The sequence below is a fragment of the Falco peregrinus genome, chromosome 2 (assembly GCF_023634155.1).
Source record: "Falco peregrinus isolate bFalPer1 chromosome 2, bFalPer1.pri, whole genome shotgun sequence".
NCBI lineage: Eukaryota > Metazoa > Chordata > Aves > Falconiformes > Falconidae > Falco > Falco peregrinus.
The window spans coordinates 28425797-28447329 of NC_073722.1; the positions used below are offsets into that span (position 1 = coordinate 28425797).

Genomic DNA, 21533 nt, shown 5'->3' on the forward strand with positions numbered 1-21533 from the left:
TCATATCTCAGTTCATATATTAAGAACTAAAATATTAGAATAGTAAAATATAACACAAAGAATTCACTTACTGAATGTTTTTGTTCAAAAATCATTAGATCTGTCTTTATTAATAAATAATTAATAAACAGAATAAACCAAAAGATTGAAACAAAAAGATTTAGAAAGAAACAAAAAGATTTAAACCAATCTTTTAAACGTGTTACTGAATAGACTGAATGCTTTTCTAAAGCAAGGTCTTACAGCTGTTGATAGGAGAAAATTTACCTGTCAGTTCCATTTTTCATAAATCTGACAGCAATTTTATATGATACATTCCAGCATTATTAGCTGCACCTTTGCTGATTAGGAATTACTATCTACTATTTCCATAAATTACACATCATTAACAGTGACAGGCAAGCACAAGAAGCTGCTCTGTTAAAGCATAGGTCTCACATAGGTCTTGTGGTATAAGCCAGTAAAGAACTTACTTTGTAAGAAGCTGTATGGCCTTTGATCCCTCTGACATCAGGAGTCTAAATAAATGATAATTCATAATTGCCACATCCAAATTTTCAGAAGAGGTGCTAAGGTGAGAGTAATTTAGAGATGCACCACACTATTGAAAAAAAAGAGAGAGAAAGACTTTTTGTAATATATGCCTAAAAACCTCCTTATTTCACCCATGCAAGAAATCCTGTTAAGACCTTGCATCCAATAAGATGAGTTTAACAGAACCAAGTCCTATATTTTGCATCAAATCAACCATCTGCATTTATTTAAAAATTAAGCAGCCAGAGTTAGTAAAGATGATGCGCCATACCATATATTTGTAGAATTATCCTACTTGTTTGGCATAGTTCATTCATCTCTTACATGTTACAGACTTATAGTCCAAACTACCCAATTACAGCCCATCCTAAGTAAACACAATAAAACCTGATATATACAATCCACCTTGTAACTACTCCTTCCCTAACACGCTGAACTATGGAACTGATGACAGAACTGTGCGGAATCATAATTTTAAGTATCCTGAAAGGTTTCTCTACTGTCTGAAACATGCCTCTGAAAGGAGATGCAGCGTCCTTCTACAGCTCTTTTTTGAAACAGGGAGATGTTGGTCTCTGTGTTTCTGTAAAACTAATTTCTGTTACTGATACTAACCCTCAACCTTGTTCACCCTTAACAAATCAAACTCATCAGAGAATGTGTATGAAAAGCACTTAGTTTAATGCAACTTGTGATACATATAATACGCATCAAAGCCAAAATGGTTATCAAGCTGAAACAGATCTTTGGGATCTGAAAGACTCCTGGATTTAAAACAAAGTTTTAAGTTATTTAGAAGTTCTTAGAAGAATGGGAAAAAGTCATGGGAATTGCATTCTTGGATATTGCTGCCTAAATGAAGACTATCACTTTGAGAATTCAGTCTGTTTGGACTTTGTAATGTTTTATATTCACTTTCTACTCGCTGTTGTAATGGGGGAAATAACAAACACTTCTGTTCCCCTTGGACCATTTAATCAGTGTAATTTACTGCTTTTGTATCTTAATTAAAAAAGAAATATAATTTCTTTCTATTCTAGCTAATTTTACAAGAATGCCTCTACAATGATAAAATTAAGATACGAAGGTCATGTTCTTTCCTAATGTAATGGATTACATTGGCTTAATTTTAGAATTGTATTTTTGAACTGTATATTTGGAAAAGTAAACAAATCTGGAACCTGGAAAAATACTTCTGTACTTTACACATTAAAGCAATGAGCTTTATCAATGATTTGTAGAGGGAAACAATCCAATATGAACATAGCTCTCATTCATGGTTCTTTCATTTTTTTTTTTTTTTTTTTTTTTGTCTCTTACTGCTTCCAGTTTGGAATGGGATTGATAGTTCTCTGCCTTAATTTCCAAATTTCTCCATGTAATAAACAGATAAATATATTCTTATGTTTTATACTTTCTATTTTACAAAATGAAAATATAAGAATAATATATGTAAAAAGATTAAAAAATCACTACAGTTTTAATTAATTGTGAGAGCTTAATAGATTAATAGCTTTTTATGGTCCCAAAAAAGGAAAGCTATGCATGAGAACCAGCTGAACTGAAACTTAACCTTGCAGGTATACCTTTTTTGCATTAAGTTCAGAAACACAGTAGAAATTTGGGGGCATTTATGTGGGAGGAAATAAAACTGTTTACACCATCAAAACATGCTCAGTGGCTTTATATCTCAGAGTAAAATGTAGCTAATACACAAAAACTTACATTAATTTAAACATTTTATCTATAGACCAATTTTAAATGAAGTACTTTATGTTTTTTTCATTGTTGACATGTCTCTAAGATACATGCCACTGTCCTGAAAAATATTTCATGGTGCTTATATGTTTCAACCTCTTTCTGACCTTTGGCTAAAGCACAAACAAAATAGTATGGCATTTTGCCCCATCAGCCCATTACCTGGACTACAAGTATTATTTTTTTTATTGAGTTATGATTGTGGAGGACCCAGGTACATTGTAATAAATGTTGGAAGTTGCTTCTTGTTAGGAGATAAATGTGTGGGGTCATTGGTGTCTCTAGACATTACCTAATAAAAAGCAGTTTACTCAATTGCTTTTCTTACTAGTTTTGTTAATACTGCAAAATTACAAGCAAGTAAAGGGACAGCTTTTAACTCTGCTTTGCAGGAAGTAGTATTACATTTGTTCATTTAGGATCTAGAGTAATTTGTTGACCCATGTAAAACCTAACCAGACTAACTGTAACACAAAGGAGAGTTGGCCAATTACAGCTTTGCACATTCTTCAAAGATCTCATCTAAAATGTAAAGGGAGCTGTATGTGATAATGAATCATTACAATACCATGGCAAATTTGATACACATGATATATTGTTATGCCCTGCTCTAGCAGAGATATCAGTCTACCATTCACCATTTCCACACAGGCATTACTTCAGGCAAAAAGTTATTCTTCTCAAACAGGTACCAGAATTAATTTAAACATAATTCTCACTCTCAAACAGCTATGAAAGAATTTTGTGGATTTGTGTGAAGGATTTTATCAGTGACTGAGCATCCTCCAAAGAGGTCTGTCTGAATCAATGATAATTCATTTTCAGAATAACAAGCTGGTATTTTTCATGTAAACAACTTTATTTTGTTTTCTTCAAAGCACCCGGTTTTACTGTAAAGACAACTTTGCATGTTAAGATTTAAGTTGATTATATCTTAACAATCAAATGTAAATAACTAAAACTGAAACAAAACTTCTAAGCAATATCCAAAGAAACATCTAAATGACTGGCTTTTTATTTTACTCTTAATTGTCTTCTCGTGTAGACTTTATATGAGAAAAGATTTCCATTTCTTGAAAACTTTTGCCAATTAGAAATAGTGTTTCCACCCTGACCACCTGCTCTTTGCTCTATGCAATTATTCCAAGCCAAGGTGACTGGCACAATCAGGAATAACACTCATGTATTTTACATCTCCTGTAAGATTACCTTTATTCTGTGAAAGTTTGACAGCACTCTAAATTAGAAAAATTTGGTTCCACGATGTTTTATTCCAATATAGCAAGACAATGACAGATTAGGTTTATTACAGATTCTTGTATATAAGGTCCCTGCAAGAGTCAGGAGGAAAATAGATCTTCTGTCTTTATAATCAAAAGTCTACACAAAAACTTATCTCAGCCACAAGAAACTACAGCTAAATACAGGAAAGACAGTAATGTGGGTAAGAAAATATTTTTCTTATAGCTGACTGACCTTATGTAAATACATTATTATTGATTAGAGGTATTCTGACTGGAAATCTTACGTCATGCAAAAAAATTCCCATTTTTCTAAGAGATCAGTACATAAGGAAAAAAAAAATCAGACAGTTAAGATCATGATGCTGCTGAATTTCTCTGAAGACACTACAAAAGCATCGCCTTGACTAAATGTGAAGGATTTAATGGTTTCCTATGACATGGTCAAACATTGGGACATCATTATCCAGAAAAGGTCACAGACAATTTTTCTGACTGTAAAATATAAAAATACTGTGACAGCTGGGAATAAAATTTTCCTGCTGAAAATTTTTTGAATACTGGATAAAAAAACTATTTGTTTTGCAAGCTACAATAGCTGCTTTCAACACATACCACAAAAGTGATCTTAACTGTACAAACTAGCATGAACACTGAAAATTTAGGTGTTTGACTCTGGAAAGTGGTACACTAACAATTAAATGTTAACAATCTCGTATCAGGCTGCGTGTGACTTAAAATAATGCATATAGTACACTAAATACCTTCTGAACTACTCTGTCTAGATCTGTCTTTAACTTGTAATTAAATTCTGATTAATATACAGCACTACAAGTATACCTATGCAACAGAATATTCATTCATATTCTATTCAAACAACCTTTGAATTTCTTACGAGATCTTCTCAATGTGGAATCTTTCCAGCTAACAGATCTACAAACTGACAGAGCTGAAACAAGTGCTGTTAAATAAGAATTTGAACAGCCATGATTAACAGCATGGCCAGGAAATGCAAGTCAGAAGAGATATACTAGTCAAACAATTACAGTAATTTTTTTAACCAAAGCTAAACCTGTTATGAGTCAACAATATAGCTTAATTTTCAATTATTTTGACTATTTATGCCTGCCACTGAAGACCCTTTTTATGTCTTTAGACAGCTAGCAAATGTGCAAGCCAACTTTTACATGCTTACACAAGTTTTCAAACCTTCAAACACCCTAGGCATAACTGCACTATGTTATCCTCAGCGTTGAGGAATCACCTCACAAAAGGTGAAAAGAAGCAGATTCTATATCACTGATGAAAGCTCACTGCAATCAGTAAGGTCTTTCCATTAATGACAATGAGCTTGATCAGTTTCTAGGACTCTGATCCTGCAACACCAGGCATTTTCTGTAGCTCATCATTTGCACTTGTACAAAACTTGTACAAATAAGAATGGTAGCTTTTCCTGTTTGGTTAGATCATTTAAGGTCAAAGGAAATGTAGATCATTGCTGCTCTTATGCACCTGATATGTTATGATACAGGTAGTAACAACAGTTTTCAGTTTTATCCAATTTCTTCATTTCATCAAAACCACAATGTCCATATATACTTTTAGTAAGAAATAATTAAGATAGAACATTTAGGCAGAACAATTAACACACACAGCTTGTGTGTGATTATTTCCACAGTTCCAGTCATGGACTAGTTGTTTGTACTTAAAATACTTTATGTTGACTGTTTCCTTGAAAAAGGCCATCACATCTAATGTTGTAAACATCTCCGTAATGAGTATGTTAATAGTACTAAAAATAATGAAACTAAAATTTTGATTTGTCTGTGACGAATGTCACCTGAGGCCTCAAAGATATATATGCTCATTCTTGACTTTTTACTTTTCAGAGCACATGTATTTCAATTGTTTAATTAAATTGCTTTATTTAATCTGATCAAATCTCCTATGCAGTTACCCTTGCTTATGACCCAAGCCATTTAAGACATTCAGAGCAGTTCAAGAACTTTCCAGATAGATTTCTGGTGTCCAATTAGAGTTTACCAACTGTCAGCTGACTGCAGACAACATGTGCATCCTCCTAATTTCTTACAATGTAAAGTAGAATAGGTTCCTTTAAACTCATCATGACTTAAGAAATGCTACTCCATCCATCATAAGTACTGAAAAGGAACATTCCTTTATTAGGAAAATACACATTAACACAGGATGCAGAAACCTCCCACTAAAAGTAACCAAATCAAACACAATGAAAAATAAACATTCAAACACATCCTTCTTCAGTTCACCAAAATTCAACATAGGCATATTCTTAATACATGTAGCTGAACGGAAGTAAGCATTCTCCAGACTATATTGCTTAAGCTGTTTGGTTGGTTGGTTTTTTTTTTTCTTTTTCTCCCCATTAATTAAGTTTGTTTACAGGTATCACATAAGCAAAAGTTAGACCATGCAGATACCAAATGCTCCCATTCTCTGCTGTCAAGACATACATACTATGTTTCATATGATCCAGAGAATTCTGGCTAAAAAGTATAATGCACCACAGTAGTCATAAATAAAGCAAGACTTTTCACAGTGTTTTTGTTTCACTACCTTCTTAATCATTCAACATTTTCTCCAAATTTGAAGCAAATAAGAAAAGTCATAGAGAAATTCCAATTTCTACTTAGCTCCACTAAATTAACTTTGTTCCAGGTGACTGAAGAATGTTTGTTAAATGTTTGTGTGTTTGGGGTTTCTTTGCAGATGTTTCATTCATCAGAATAGGCTTAGATGAACTGCCTTAAATATAACCATTTTGTTTATTTTGGGGTTTGGAAAAGAGTAAACAAATGAGCTTTAATGTTTGCCATGCCTTAGGGAACAAGTGAGTTTCCTGTTTCTGAAATGTATCTGCTTTAGATATACTTCTTTTTCTTTTTTTGTTTTTCTCTGTGAAGCTTATGAATTCTGTATTTACAAAGAATTGTTTGTGAATTCATCCATACAACTACCACTCAAATCAGGGGAAGATTTATTTAAACCCTGAACAATGCGTTACTGAATTAAAGGTATGAATTTTGAGAAGATTCTCTTTAAAATACACTTTCAGGCAGAAATGTTTATTACTTTAGCTGATGGCACTGAAACTCAGAATTACAGATGAGATGAAAACTAACTACAGGCTGTTTTTGAAGACAAAATACAGAAAGAAATCTTTTTTATTCAAGGTAAATACAGATAATCTGAAAAGAAATTGTGCAGTACATAAATATTAGGTGCATATAAAATAGATACTTTTCCTATCCTACTCAGTGTCATTGTTGGCACTTATTTTTTCATCTTGGAACACCAGTAATGCTGGTTCCTTTGAAACTGATGAAAACTGCTGGTTTTCCCATTTTTATGTATCACTTGGTGCAGTAACTACTGTTTCAGTGGTAGAACAAGCTAATATGAAATTAGAGAACTCTCTTTGGAAAGTCTTTGTTTTGGTATAGTAATAAGGTCCTTTATGCTGCATCATTGGGCACAGCTATAATAGAAAATTAAATATGAAGACTTTTTCCCCCCCATAATTTCTCAATATAGGCTTTTTTCTACGCATTCTGCATTCATGAAGTCTGATGACAGGTGTTTCAATAAGGAAAGCATTTTTGAAGGAGATTTCTTCTATAGAGTAGAAATATGCCAGCACTATTGTCAATTTAACTTGGATTACTAAAGATAAAAAGTATAAATGTGACCCAAAAGCCAATATGTTTTCTGAAGGAGCCTTACTAATAACAGATATGAAGCTGTCAGTAGCCATCTTATAGAAAAAAGGTTAGCATGATTCCCATTCTTCCTAGGACAAAGATTCCAGGGAAAAATTCCATCTCCGAAAGTTTTTTTATGTATTTTGCCTTGCAGCAATATTCATTAATCATGTAAATTTTCCACTGGTTAGGCTGGACAGCCTGGCTCTAACAATCAGATCGCTGATTTCATGAGGCTAGGGCCTTGCACGTAGGATACTTGATTTAGAAGTATCATGTCTCCCACCTTTAAGGCAAGTGCTCTATGTAGAAGCTGTTTTCTTGAGGTCAGAAAGAGCACAAAGGAGTCCTGGGTCAGGAAAAAATTAAGACACTTTCTGCCTACAACTTTAATTGGGGATTCTTGCTTGGAGTGTTAGTCCTGCACTCTCTAGGCATTTAACATTCCCTAAGCACTGCACTGTCGATGAATTGAGGGGCGATATATTCTGTTTCATTCAGCCTTTATTGATTGGCACTGAAACACTTTACTTTTGATTGAAACATGAATTACGCTTAATTTATCCTAGGAATGGTCTGGTGAGCTAAGCAGAGAAGCGTTACTTTCTGTTTTACAGATGGGAACTAAACTGGAGTATGTATGAAATCCAGCTTTTCAAAAGTACTTGGGAAAATTCATCCACCATGTATATACTGAAGATCGGCCTAGGCTGTCACCTGAGGCCACAGGTCTCATGCAGCACTGAAACTTTTGCTCGTTCATATTTGCAGAAATCACTGAATAGCAAGCCACATGCAATTGTACAGAAGTCTGTCAGGGTGTACCCTGTATAGGAACTGACAAAGAAATAGTGAAAGTCCTTCTCCAAATCAAGCAGAGTTTGGCTTTGAATCTAAATCCCGTATATCATAGCCGTTATAGCTGTTCAGAGAATAGCACACCTGCTCTGGCTTCACACATGGTAGAGACAAGCACAGACTCATAAAACCAGGATGGTACACAGATGGAAGCTCCTGACTGGCCATAAGCAGATGCCTTCCTCTCTCCAGTCAGTCTCTTAAATCTGCCCAATTCTTCTCTTTTTCATGAATGCTTAGCTAACATACATTTTCCTATCAGACGGAAGGGTATGCTTCTCTTTGGTGGAGCATTAACTATGAATTATGTGGAACCTAGGCATTGAGCTCAGGATGGAGGATTCCAATAGACTGTTTTCCTTTGCTTCTGCCATCACTCTCCCTTCAGTTCCCAGCCACAAATTTTTTCTGTATCTGAATCTTTTCTACTTTAGATACAAAGACCATCTTTATTTTTTACCACACAAAATGATGGGAAGCGAGAAAGAGGAGGTAAAGGGAAGTAATAGCCTTGTGCATGTATATTTTCTTCAAAAGTTTGTAAAATTTGAGTTAGCCTGTGCCTTTTCAGAGATACTGGGATTTCTGTGCAAATTTAAAGGTATCTAATAGCCAAAATGAGTATAAAGAGAATTCTTTAATAAATGCTTCTTATTCTGATCAAAACATCCTGTTCTAATCATGACACTCTCACCAATTTCAGGATCAGCTAGCCTATGTAAAATATATGCTGATACAGATATAATACATGTTAGCAGGTTACAGAAAGCCTGGTTAGTTCTCTGTATTTTTAATGTCTGTGTTTCCAGGGAAGCCTGAAAGAGACATGCCAAAGTCCTTGTAAGACTTTTTGCCATTCCAAATAGCAAAAACCCTGTGAAGCATACAAGACAAATAGATGTTACAATATGATCAGAACCAAACTATAGGGTTAACTTAATGCAAATGCTTTAGAATTCACTAATTAGATTCTGAATTTAGGCAAACACCAGTTCACAAAATAACATCTTTCCTGTCTCTCTCCATTTCAGATATTGTTGCAGTGAATATAGTAACTGCAATCACTGCAATAAGCAGAACTTAACCTTTCTGATCTGTTTTCAGTTAGTAATGTTTTAAAGACGTAAAATCATTAAGTCAATTTGATTTGTTAAATTTAATATGTCACATGAGGAAAAAAGCAATATGGTAACAAAGTAACTTATCTGAAGAACTGTGCATTCAGAAATAAAATTTATTATTGTAACTGGTATGATTTAAAAGCAAAACAAACAGTTTGTATGCATAATAGGGTAAACAGACCTTACTTGCTTCACACAACATATTGACATCTTAGAATTTGTAGTTTAGTTCCAAAAGTAATACTGTTTCTAACACTTTCTCCAACACGTTATTATTTCTGTAGTGAAAGCAGTTTTCATCATTTATCATGCCTCAGATATCTACCATGAGCTTATTTGATCTAGAAGAAGCTACATTAATTTACATCTTGCAATCAGCACTCTGAAGTACTGACTTTGAATGACATTTTCTTCAGCTCCTTTCAGAGATGACAAACACTGGCACTATTAGATGAAGCCTCAGTACGTTGCCTAAGAGTAAGTCTTAGGTCCACAGGTCATTCAGCAATTCTGCTGTTGCAAATTATGCTATCTCTTGTATTAGACGAATTCCTTGCTTGTCAGAAATTGTTCTTGTCACTTGGCTAAGATGCAGTTTGGAATAAAAGTGATAGTGTAACATATGGCCTTTGCTGTAGGATGGCAGACACATATTCACTCACTCAGAGGCTATTAATCAGCTTTTGATGCAGTGCCCTTAACTTGCTAACCTCACTTTTGCATTCTGCAGTAGAAAAAACACTCAACCAAAGTCTTTAAAGAGAGCTGTGCTTTCTATTGTAAATTTCAGGGAAGCAGACTATCCTAGAGTCTCTAATTTCAGCTTCTTTTTGGAGGCTAACCATCATCTGGTGACCACAAAAATATATTGCTACAGCAAAAGTTATGATATCATGGGTGGATAATATGGTAATAGTAACTGATTTTGTATAATGACTTTCTATAAAAACAGTTTTAGTAGATATATTCTGCATAAAGGAAAGGAACCGACAATATGCAGCATATATTTTCCTTCCATCTCGTTATTTCTTTTTTAGTTATTTGTTCAGTATAGTTTATTAAAGATCTTAGAAGGGCATCTCAGCAGATGGAGCTATTACTTGGACACAGATATTCTGTGTTGGCATACCAAATAAATATATATTGCAAATGTATTAAAATAAATATAAATTCTTCCAACTTATATATTTTTACTTCATTTGTCTAAACAATAAATTCAGAGGCTGTTTACATTATCAGGAAAAAAAGAACTAGAGCTACCAATGAGATTTACTGCATCCATAACAAAAGAATAAAAATATGCTGTCCAATCAGTACACAAATAAATTACACCCTGCCTTTTACAGCTGATCAAAAGTTTAACCAAATCAAACTGAATCCTATGGAAAGATAATACATTCAGAAAATTACAGTATGTTAGCCAGATTTCTGCAGATTCATTACCTTATAAAACAACCCCAGCTAATAACAGTCATAAAAACAGTCTGCTTTAAAGAATGTGCAAGATTATTTAATCTCAGTCAAAGATTTTTGTGGAAGTTATATAGTGTGTGCAGCCTCTGGTTTTGAGTTGGTAGAGCACTGAAGCATGTGTAGTACTTCTATAAGAAGTATGTAATGGGAACAACAAAGCATCTGCTTATATTTGGTTTAATTTTGGGCAGGCAGTCAACCTATGTGTATATTGACACCTGGGGAGGTTTAGATTGGATATTAGGAAGAAACCCTTCACTGAAAGAGTTGTCAAGCATTAGAACAGGCTGCCCAAGGAGGTGGTGGAATCACCATCCCTGGAGGTGTTTTGGTTAAAAGAACACATAGATGCAGTGCTTAGGGACATGGTTTAGTGGTGGACTTGACAGTCCTGGGGTAACGGTTGGACTTGATGATCTTAAAAGGTGTTTTCCAACCTAAATGATTCTATGATTCTATATTCAGAATACTTATGGAACTTCCAACGTTTTCTAATTCAACCTTTGTTTTGTCTTTCTTTTAAATATTTCACTGCAGGTTCCTCAGTTGACAGTAATTAGGCTTCACAAGTTAATTAATCGCAGAAACTTCAGTAGCATAATCCAGATGACCATAAGAGTTGACTTAATCAACTCCATTGTTAAGTTGCTCTAGCATGACACATAATGAACTGTAAACAGTATATACTTTCATTTGCTGAGTTATGATTTGATTGATAATTTACATGTATTAATATGTAAATCACACCTATGAACACCATTTTATCTTTTTAATGATATTACATTATGGAATGGAGGTTTAGAATGCAGTAATCATTTGCATACCTTTTTGAAGAAAAGCACTACTAATGATGCTGTACAGAAACATTTTAAAATCAGTCTTTTACATATTTCTTTGTGTTTCTCTTCCCTTATTTTTTATTTCTAAACCTATTGATCTTTGTTTCCTAGTTTATAGCTTTCTGAAGTTTCAGTTCTTTACTACACTATTCTCCCCACAAGATACCAATTATGATGAAAAAAAGAACAGTTTCTCTTAAAATTAAAATTAAATTAAATATTGATATGAATGAAATCATACATTACTGACTTGAATCCAGTGTACTAGGGATAAAAGACTAGGCAACATTTTTAAAATAACTTCATTGTTTCTTGCATCACCTCTGCTACTCTTTTTTTGGCTTTATTTATAAATATTTTATTATATAAATATCTCTATATATACCCAGTATGCATCACATGTTCTCATCCTGAATATAAAAGGTGAATGTTGGTCTAGAGCAGATGAGAGTTGATTGCATTAACTCATCAGCATTGCAAGGAAATACAATTGCAGGTACAGACTTAAGAACAAAATGTATGAAAATGTAAGAAAAGAAGATCCTGATTTCAAATGCAGCTGTAGTGATGAAAACTAGACAGAGGAATACAGGTATGCTGTATAATACTCACATGCTATTTGCTGAAAATTTTTAGCAAAAACATCTGAAAACTATACACTAGATGGCCCTTCATTTTACTAGAGGCATGCCAGAAATGTAAATTTCAAGGTTTTCCTTGAATTTAACTATTTTATAAAAATAGTTACATATAACTATGTGTATCAAAATTGTATCAAAGATGGGTACAGTACCCATGCTGCTTGAAAGAACCCTAGTTTCACAGCTTGTGTTCGCGTTTAGGCATCTGAATTGCAGAGAGCTATGGCACTTTGAAGACTATAAATTTATATGAAATAATTTCATACACTTCAATAGTCACCCTCATAAATACCATTGAGGAGAAAAGCTACAAAAGGCAGAGCCTAGAACTGGCATAAATGGTGGAATAAAAATACAAATAGTGTCACACCTTAGTGATCTATTTTGCTTAGACAGAGAGGCAATCTGCAGTTCAACAGAGCTGTTTTAAAGGTTATCTTACTATGAACAAACAGCTACAAGACTAATTTGAAAGAGCCAGTAAAATGTGAGGTAAAGATTAAGGATTAAGATATTTTGGTTTTGTTCAAATGAGGAAAGGAAACTTTAAAATTCAGTCCCACTAAATTCACACATTTCAGAAGATGCCAAGGAGATCCTGAATCAACCTCAAACTGTGTACAAGGATTGTCTGTTACAGCTAGTGCTCACTATATGAGAAAGCAACTAATACACTGAAGTGTTAATGCCTTTTTAATGGTTAGACTGCACAGAGCCATAACCTAAACTCCCACTGGAATAGTGTGGCATGGCCTTCCTGTAGTGCAAGAACACCTCTCACCAGCAGACTGCCGCTCAGCCAGGTTCCAAACACAGGCTACCTTGGAAGAACTTCTGTCCCCCCACATCCCCTGTCCCCCCTGTCCTGTCCCCCGTCCCCCGTCCCCGTCCTCCCGCAGTTTACAGCTGAGCATGGTGTCATGTGGTGTGGAACATCCCCTTGGTCAGTTTGGGTCAGCTCTCCTCCCTGTGTCCTCTGCCAGGCTCTTGCCCACCCCCAGGCTACTTGCTGAAGGTGCAGCATGAGGAACAGAGAAGGCTTTGACACTGTGTAAGCACTGCTCAACAATAGCTAAAATACGGGTGTATTCAGCAATAGCTAAAATACTGTCTTGATAACAAATCCAAAACATAGTACCATACAGACTGCTATGAAGAGAAATAACATCCCAGCCAGACCTAGTTCACAGGGATATGTTCTGTTATACGGCTGTAGCAGAACCTGCTGTTGCTTTTGTGTGCTGTGGTGATCAGCACTAAGGTTCCATTACAGACTGCTAATTTCAGTAACTGTGGCAGGCAAAATATGTCAATGTTTTAAAAATAAAAACCCAAAAACATTGTACATTGCAGGAGCACAATTTATGCCCATATTACTCAATGCCAGGAGCTAAGATTTTTTTTTTCTTTCAGTGTATTACATGAAAATTAAGTATTTCTGAAGGGAAGCAATTTTATATAGAAACTATGATGTCTGATGAATGTTCAAGCAGTAAAAAATTACAAAGAGATCTCAGCTGCTGTAAAAATTAAAAATTATTTTTCAATGTTCTAAGGAGTTTGGGCTTGTACTTTAGGTGCTCAAAACCACAGTTCTTTTGTATCTGCTGTGCTTTTCTTGTGAAGTTAACATACTTCTACCTGATAAACTTGCAACTTGCTCCTTATTTTGGTTGCCTGTTATGTGTCACCTTTTCCTGGTTGAGTTTAAAAGTAAATCTGTATCTCTGCACAACAACAGAACAATCATCAGATACATATATAAACAATGCTGGTCTATTTGCTGTACTTCGATCTTAAACACAAAATAATAAACTCACTCATTTCCCATATTATATCACAGGGGGGTGATCTGGGGATTCTTGGCCTCATAAAAATTAGATGCTGCCTCTTTACAGGATAATGAAAAATCTGAGCATTTGACTTTCCTAGGTACATAATGATGAAAACAAGTGTGCATTTGAACAGAGAGATAAAATACTTGTAGATATCAACTTGATAAAAAAGTTGATATTGTCTATTTGTTCAGTATAGTTTAACTCCTGACTAACTTACCAGGAAAAAAACCTTCACAATACCAGTACAGATTAAAAGATATGATTTATCTTCCTACTGATATTTATACAGTGAAGGTATTTTTACAGAAGATTGCATGAGAAAGATAACACTTGAAGAAAATCAATTACATTACCGCAAGAAATATGATATCTCAAATACTTGCAGTAAAACATCATTGGGAAACATTGTTTTTACATTACAAACATTCAGTTCTAGGTAGTGATTGATACTAAAGTAATTAATTAGAGTTAGGATGATGACATTTTCTGTTATGGACTGAAATTGGAAACAGTGAAAAGAATTCACTATTATGTGTGCTAATTTGTAAAGAATATAAATTAAATGCATTCCCCTGTAATGTCTGAAATTAGAAAAAAACCCTGTTTTTTTAATGAAAAATTTGAAGGTAATTTGGCCATTTTGAATATAGCTTTATTTAACTGAAAATTGAAATTCTGGTTAGAAGTATTGTCGTTCCTGTACGTGTGTCTGGTGTTTAAATACACACGCACACATGTAAAGCACATGCACAGAGTTCAGCTGGTAGAGAACAGATGACTGGAATACAGCTGGATTTGAATGTCATTCATAGAAGAGAGATGGACATTCTGAAAAGCTGTATAATATTGTGTCTATTTATTGTCTCTTGATCTTGTTGATATGAATAAGAGACAGCATTTCCTTTGTAAAATCCTGGCAAAATTAGAAAAGACCAAAAAGTTAAATTCAGACAGAGAACATCAGTAACAAGGAATGACTTACATGGAAGTTACAAGACTGATTGCATAACTGCACAAGAGTAGTTATCATTAGCTTACTGCCAACAGTAAGGGATATTTTGAGATGTATCTTCAAAAATGTTTCCAGGGTCTAGCTCTAATCAGTATTTTAATTAATCACCTGGGTGATAAAATACACTAATTTGATTTGTGCATAACAAAAAGATAAGCAGATATGCTATAACATTAAAGGAAAATAATTCAAAATCATTCTTTTCTGTCAGCTTGAAGAAATGTTCTGAAAAAATAATGAAGATTAATTTCAAAACAGACTAGACTACTACATATAAGTGGAAATAATCAATTTTGCAATCAGAGGATAAAAAAGCTGAATTGGTCACAGTTTTTAGGAAAAGACAAGGAGATTAGAGTGTTCCGGTGTTTGCCAATCCACACAGTAAGTAAGTTTTTCTTATGTTCAGACAGAATTTCCTGTATTTCAACTTGACTATTGTTCTATTTTCAGCTGGGATAGGGTTGATTTTCTTCTTAGTAGCTGGTGCAGTGCTGTGTTTGGATTTGGTGTGAGAACAATGTTGATGGCACACTGATGATTTTAGTTGACGCTGGGTGATGTTTATACTAAGTCAAGGACTTTTCAGTTCCTCAGGCCCTGCCAGCGAGAGGGCTGGAGGGGCACGGGAAGCTGAGAGGGGTCACAGCCAGGACAGCTGACCCAAACCAGCCAAAGAGGTATTCCATACCATATGAGCTGGGGGGGAAGAAGAAGGAAGCGGGGGACATCAAGCATTATGGCGTTTGTGTTCCCGAGTAATTGTTAAGCGTGATGGAGCCCTGCTGTCCTGAAGATGGCTGAACACCTGCCTCCCAATAGGAAGCAGTAAATGAATTCCTTGTTTTGCTTTGTTTGTGTGCACGACTTTTGCTTTACATACTAAACTGTCTTTATCTCAACCCATGAGTTTTCTCCCTTTTACTCTTCTGATCCTCTACCCCATCCCACTGTGTGGGGAGTGAGCAAGCAGCTGCGTAGGGCTTGGCTGCTGGCCGGGGTTAAACCGTGACAACTGGACACAGAGTCTGGGTAGTCAAACTCCCTTGCTCAAGCAGACTCACCTACATGAGGTTGCCCAGAGCCATGCCCAGTTGGGTTCTGAGTATCTCCAAGGACAGAGACAATGCACACTTTTTGGGCAACCTGCACCAGTGTCCAACAACTGTTATAATAAAGAAGTTATTCTTACATTCAGATGGAATTTCCTGTATTTCAAGTTGTACCCATTACTCCCATGCAACTGATCACCACTAAGAAAAGTCTAGCTCCATCTTCTTTGTGCCCTCCCAGCAGGCACTTGTAGACATTAATAAGATCCCTTGCAAGCATTCCCTTCTCCAGGCTGAGCAGTCTCATATCTCTCAGCCTCTCCTCGGACAAAAGGTACTCCAGTCCCTTTATCATCTTTGTGGTTTTTCACTGGACTTGCTCCACTACAACCATGCCTCTCTTCTACCGGGGAGCTCAGAACTGGACACAACACTCCAGGTATGTCCCACCAACACCAAGTACAGCGGAAGGATCACCTCCATCCACCTGCTGGCAATGCTGTGCTTAGTGCAAACCCTTGGGGTATACCACTGGTGACTGGCCTCCCGGTGGATTTTGTCTTGTTGATCACAACATTTGATCCAGGCAGTTCATTCAGTATTTGATCCACCTAACTGTTCACTAGGCTGTTTTTAATCAGGTTGTCTATGAGGATATTATGGGAGACGGCATCAAAAGCTACAGTCAGGATAAGCAACATCTATGCAACATCTACTGCTTTCCCCTCATTCACCAAGCCAGTCATTTCATCAGAGAAGGCTGTAACCTTCCATTCCAATATTCTTTTTTTTTTTTCATTTTATGATGACCATCTAGGGGATAAACCCACTAATAAATCTGATAAATGGTAGCAGGCCTAGTTTAAAAACATGGTTGCTAATTCATGTATCATCTACTATTTTTTTCATCTCCTCCCCGAAACTCATATTCTGTGTCTTCAGCTTTCAGAGGCAAACCGTTAACACCTTGAGTCAAAAACAATCAAACCAGAGCTGGGCCATGCTGTCCTGGACACAAGTACATGACAAGATGAGCTCATCATGTAAACAGGTGACTGTGTATTTCTGAGTGCTTAACAGACTCTGGAAGTTATTGCCTCAATCCCATTCTTACACTGCCAAGTGTTCTAAGAAGGGATAATACTTTACCACATGAAAATCTGGATTGTTAAAAAAATATTTTGGAGTTTGTAATATGAAGATGCTGCATTTAACACATACTTTGATAATTACTTCCTCCTTGACACATTTGGAAATAGGCAAATAATTTTGGGTTTTTTGGGGTTTTTTTTGTGAGAAAATACGGCATGTAAAGTTGAAATGTTATTTGATACCTATTTATTTTTAAGAAAGGAGATGCATCTTTTAAATTACTAAACTCAGAATATGATTTAATTGCCATTGATAAATTGCATTTTATCAATGGAAGAGAGATTTCTCTGTATACCTTAAAGTTTAATGATTAGGCATTTAATGATTAGGCATTTGCTGGGCTGCAAGAACCTCAAATTCAAATTTAACTATTTTCTTGTTCAGAACTGATCTGGAGAGTTTCAGCTTCATACAGAGCAGCTGTTAGAGCTATTGTAAACTAGGGCTTTTCCTTCCATTTAAGGGCTACATTCCAGGTGTGATTCTCAAATAAAAGCTATACCACCAACCTGTATAAGGTTATTCTTAGATACTATCTAAGCCAATGAGTAGTCACTTACAAAAAAGGTGGAACAGATACATCAGAAGAGACAATCTTCTCTTAAATTTAGAAGCCACAGCATGACTGCAGAGCTGAATGCATTCGGATGAGGATGGGAGGTATTTTCATGTAAGGCGGCCGAATGGGGATGGGAATACCTTAAGGAAACGAGACAGATACATTTTAAAGATAAGCATCTTTTCTCGCGTTATCTCTAGCGCTCGGCATTCAGTTACAGGACGCTAATCTGGCTTGTATTATGCCAGTACTTAGCTGCTACTTAGCTGCAAGTGGCTCACACGATCTAGTTTCTTTTAAGATAAACTGTTCTGCAGCAAAACCGGGCCTGTGACACCTGTAAAATTAGTAATGGTTCTCCTTGAACCCGCTTACAAGCGTGCTGAAGGACCGTAACGAGCCGGGGCGCGCAAGCGCTCCGCAGCAGTGCGGCGGCCGCAGCTTCGCACGGGCGCGGGGGCGGCACGAAGGGCCGCGGGCGGGCGCGGCGGCGGGCGGGGGAGGGGGGGCCCTGGGGCTGCGGCGGCCCCGGGCGGCGGCGCGAAGGAGGGACAGGTGCTGCTGGCAGCCCTCAGGGTCAGAGCTGCCGGCGCCGGCGCCCCCTTGGTCGTCCGGTGTGCTCACAGCGGGGGCAATGGCAGAGGATTGTGTTTGTAGCGATGGTGCTTAATACTGTGTAGGAATTGGTCATCAGCAGCGTGTGCTTGTCTTGAAGGGATTTTGTAAGGCTTAGCGTCAAAGTTCAAAAAAGTTCGTCACTCCCATCACATTAATCTCCATTTTTTAAACTGATACGCCTCATGTGTTCCACAGACAATTTGTAGACGGCTGTATCTGTTCGTCTTGCTCCTGCATACTTCATGTGTCAGCAACTGACTGTCATGCTTCACTTTCCTGCTTGCATGGATTCCGACAGGACTCAGCCCTGCACTCGGATCAGCATGTGAGCAGTACCTACGGACTAGACACACGGCAGTTGCAAAGAGCTTTGCCAAGTGTGGCACAGGACATGGAAGGATTCAAAACAGTTTTGAGTATTTGTAAGCAGTGCTCCAAGTGATGGTGTGACAGAGTTGGGGACGTTTCATGTTTTTCTTAAGTGCTGCATGTTTATTTGAACTCTTAAAAAAAAAGAGCACTTGGTGTATAAATAAAAGTCGGTATAAACAAAACCTATTTATAGTTTTTCTGTCAGAGGTAAATCTCTTCAGAAAGCTATTGTGAATAGATTGTCATAGTCTATAATCTTTCAAATCTTTCTGTTGTGGCCTAAGCTTTGTCCATTGTAAAGAAAAAAAAACCTGCAATGAAGGCACTGAATGTTCAGCTGGACTAGACAAGCCTCGGCAAAACAAACAAAAAAACCAAAGAGCATTTTGCTAGTTTAGGTAGTCCTTTATTGCATTACCTGAATGGAAGGTGTGTCACCCAGGCCTGGATTTCCCTCTTCGCTGAGGCAAAATCTCATAACAGGTGAAGAATGAAAGATTTGTCCAGGCAGCAGCGGAACACTATAAAGGCATGAGGAGCTTGGCTGGGCTTGGAAACACGATTCAGTTTTTCAGCCACTTTTACAAAGGATGAGGTCTGCCTCCCTACAGCGCCTGGGGACAGGAGGCAGTGGAGGGAATAACATGCTACAGGACTGAGAAAAAAATTCTGGGGAGGCCCTGCACTCGTATCTCTTGCCCTTATCCCTCGGGAGCTGTTGAAAGGTTTGGCACAGCCGTATGTGTTTTTTGCCAGGGCCACAAAATGGTTCCTTCCGGGTGGGAGTCCCTGTGGGACTGGAACATGACAGTGCACCTGGCAGCGCAGTTTGCAGTACAGTTCCTAGGTCCCAGCAAACAACGCGAAGCGGGTTTAGCGCCTCCTGTGTTCCCGTCGCATCCCCCACTTGGCACTTTATACTGCTCGTCTGAGGGGCGGCACCTGCTTCCAGCCTGAGGAACCCGGGTGCAGCCGAACCCCCACCTGGGGAGCATGCCTAGCTGGTAAAAAACTTCAGCAGTGTTATCAGAGGATGCTCACTAATTTGCCTTAGAGGTGAGAAACTTGTAACCAGTCCTGTGGGTGAATGAAAATGAATGTGTGATGTCCTATGCATGTGCCAGTACTCTACGTAGTGCATACCCTCAAGCAGCTTGGTGTGGTTGTTGGGAGAGAAGATCCCCCAGGTACCCGGCACTGCAGCAAACCAGTGCCACCGTTCTAAGCTGTCATTTGGTTTGGAGAGTTCTCCTGGTTACGATTTTTGGTAACAGGCTGAGATACCATAACATGTTCTACTTTTAAATACGACTTGCAGTAATAGAGGAGTCTGTAGCTAGTGCAAGTGACAGTATTTGCTGTACAACAGTTTTTATGTATTTTCCAAGGTGCTCGTAAGAGCTGTCACACTGGTAGTGACTGAAGAACCATTATCTCAGTTTCTGGATTCTGACACTTTGGTAACAATAGATTTTTAGCTGCCACAGCTGGAAAAGCACTCAGCTTTTTGAAAATGCAAATTCTAAACAACAGCAAGGAGAAAATACCTATTTTTAATTTTATTGCTCTTACAAACTACATTTAAAGTTACGGTTATGTTTTATATAAGAATTATGTAAAGAGCATAACAGAACTTCATGGGTTTATGAAAGAGCTGTTCAAATGCTATAAAACTGCATTATTGTTAATGATATACTAAAGGTGCTATATTTGTATGTCATGTCCTTTTCTATTAACATGTACTTAAATTCAATTTTAAAGCTTTTGGCTGAAAGTATTTGGTCTGAATTTTAATTTTATATAGTAAAAACATGTATTTGTGGAATTATATGGTGAGCTGCTCTTCAAAACACTAAAGTATCACGAGTTGCATAGATTGTACGTCATTCAGGTTTTTAAATGAAAATTCATGTGGTGTTAAGTTTAACAACTTGTAAATAGTACTTCATAGATTGCAGAATTATCACCTACTTCGTGTTTGGATTGCATCCAAGGAAGACAGAAATTCTAGATAAGCAATAATGAGATTTCAGTGAGAACTGGTTGTTTCAGAGCCCTGTGGTGACTGGTGTATGGGGGAATTCCTGTTTGGCTGGGAGGGCGGTTTGTTGTTTTGGGCTTTTTTTTTTTTTTTTCTTTTTTTTTTAAAGCTTGTGGTAGGTAGCAGTAAAGTATGTAATTGTTTCTATTCTTCCTCTTTGTGACCTATTCAGATGAGGCTTTTTGATGTGCCTGTGTTTTGTTGCTCTTGCCAGGCCACCAATACTCTTCCTCCTGCTGCTGACTCAGACATAGAAGAGTAGATTTGATCAGTCTTCACCAGGTATTAAATACTAAGGCTCAGCAATTTCTGCATAATTTGGATGTGGGGAAGAAAAGGCTACCTACTGCATGGACTGTAGTGCTAGAACTAGAATGCTGTTGCTGGAAAGTTAGTTGGGGGATGTTTTAATGTAATGATGAAGAACAGAGGCATGGTTAGCTCTGAAGTGTGGGAGGGGACTGACATAAACTAGGAAACTTATGGATTGACAAGACAGTGTCATTAACTTCTGAGAAAAATAGGATCCATGTCAGTGGCATAATTAGCCATGCAGTACAGGCATGGCAAAATGTCAAGATACTTGGTGTCAGCAAGTCTTTCAGACTTCGCGTTCCCCTTTGTCTCAGCTTGGGAGAAACTGCAGGTGGCACAACTCAAGCTCGATGACGGTTATTTGGGTAA

The 21533-nt window shown here is 36.9% G+C and overlaps 1 long non-coding RNA gene across 1 annotated transcript in view; it reads left to right on the top strand.

Annotated features, from left to right (window-relative positions):
* LOC106112838 (uncharacterized) overlaps positions 1-17152 on the top strand; it is a 37292-nt gene extending 20140 nt beyond the window's left edge. The window contains exon 3 of the long non-coding RNA XR_001227395.2: positions 17050-17152. This is a non-coding gene — a long non-coding RNA (uncharacterized LOC106112838). The remainder of the gene's footprint in view (positions 1-17049) is intronic.
* Positions 17153-21533: the final 4381 nt, after the last annotated feature.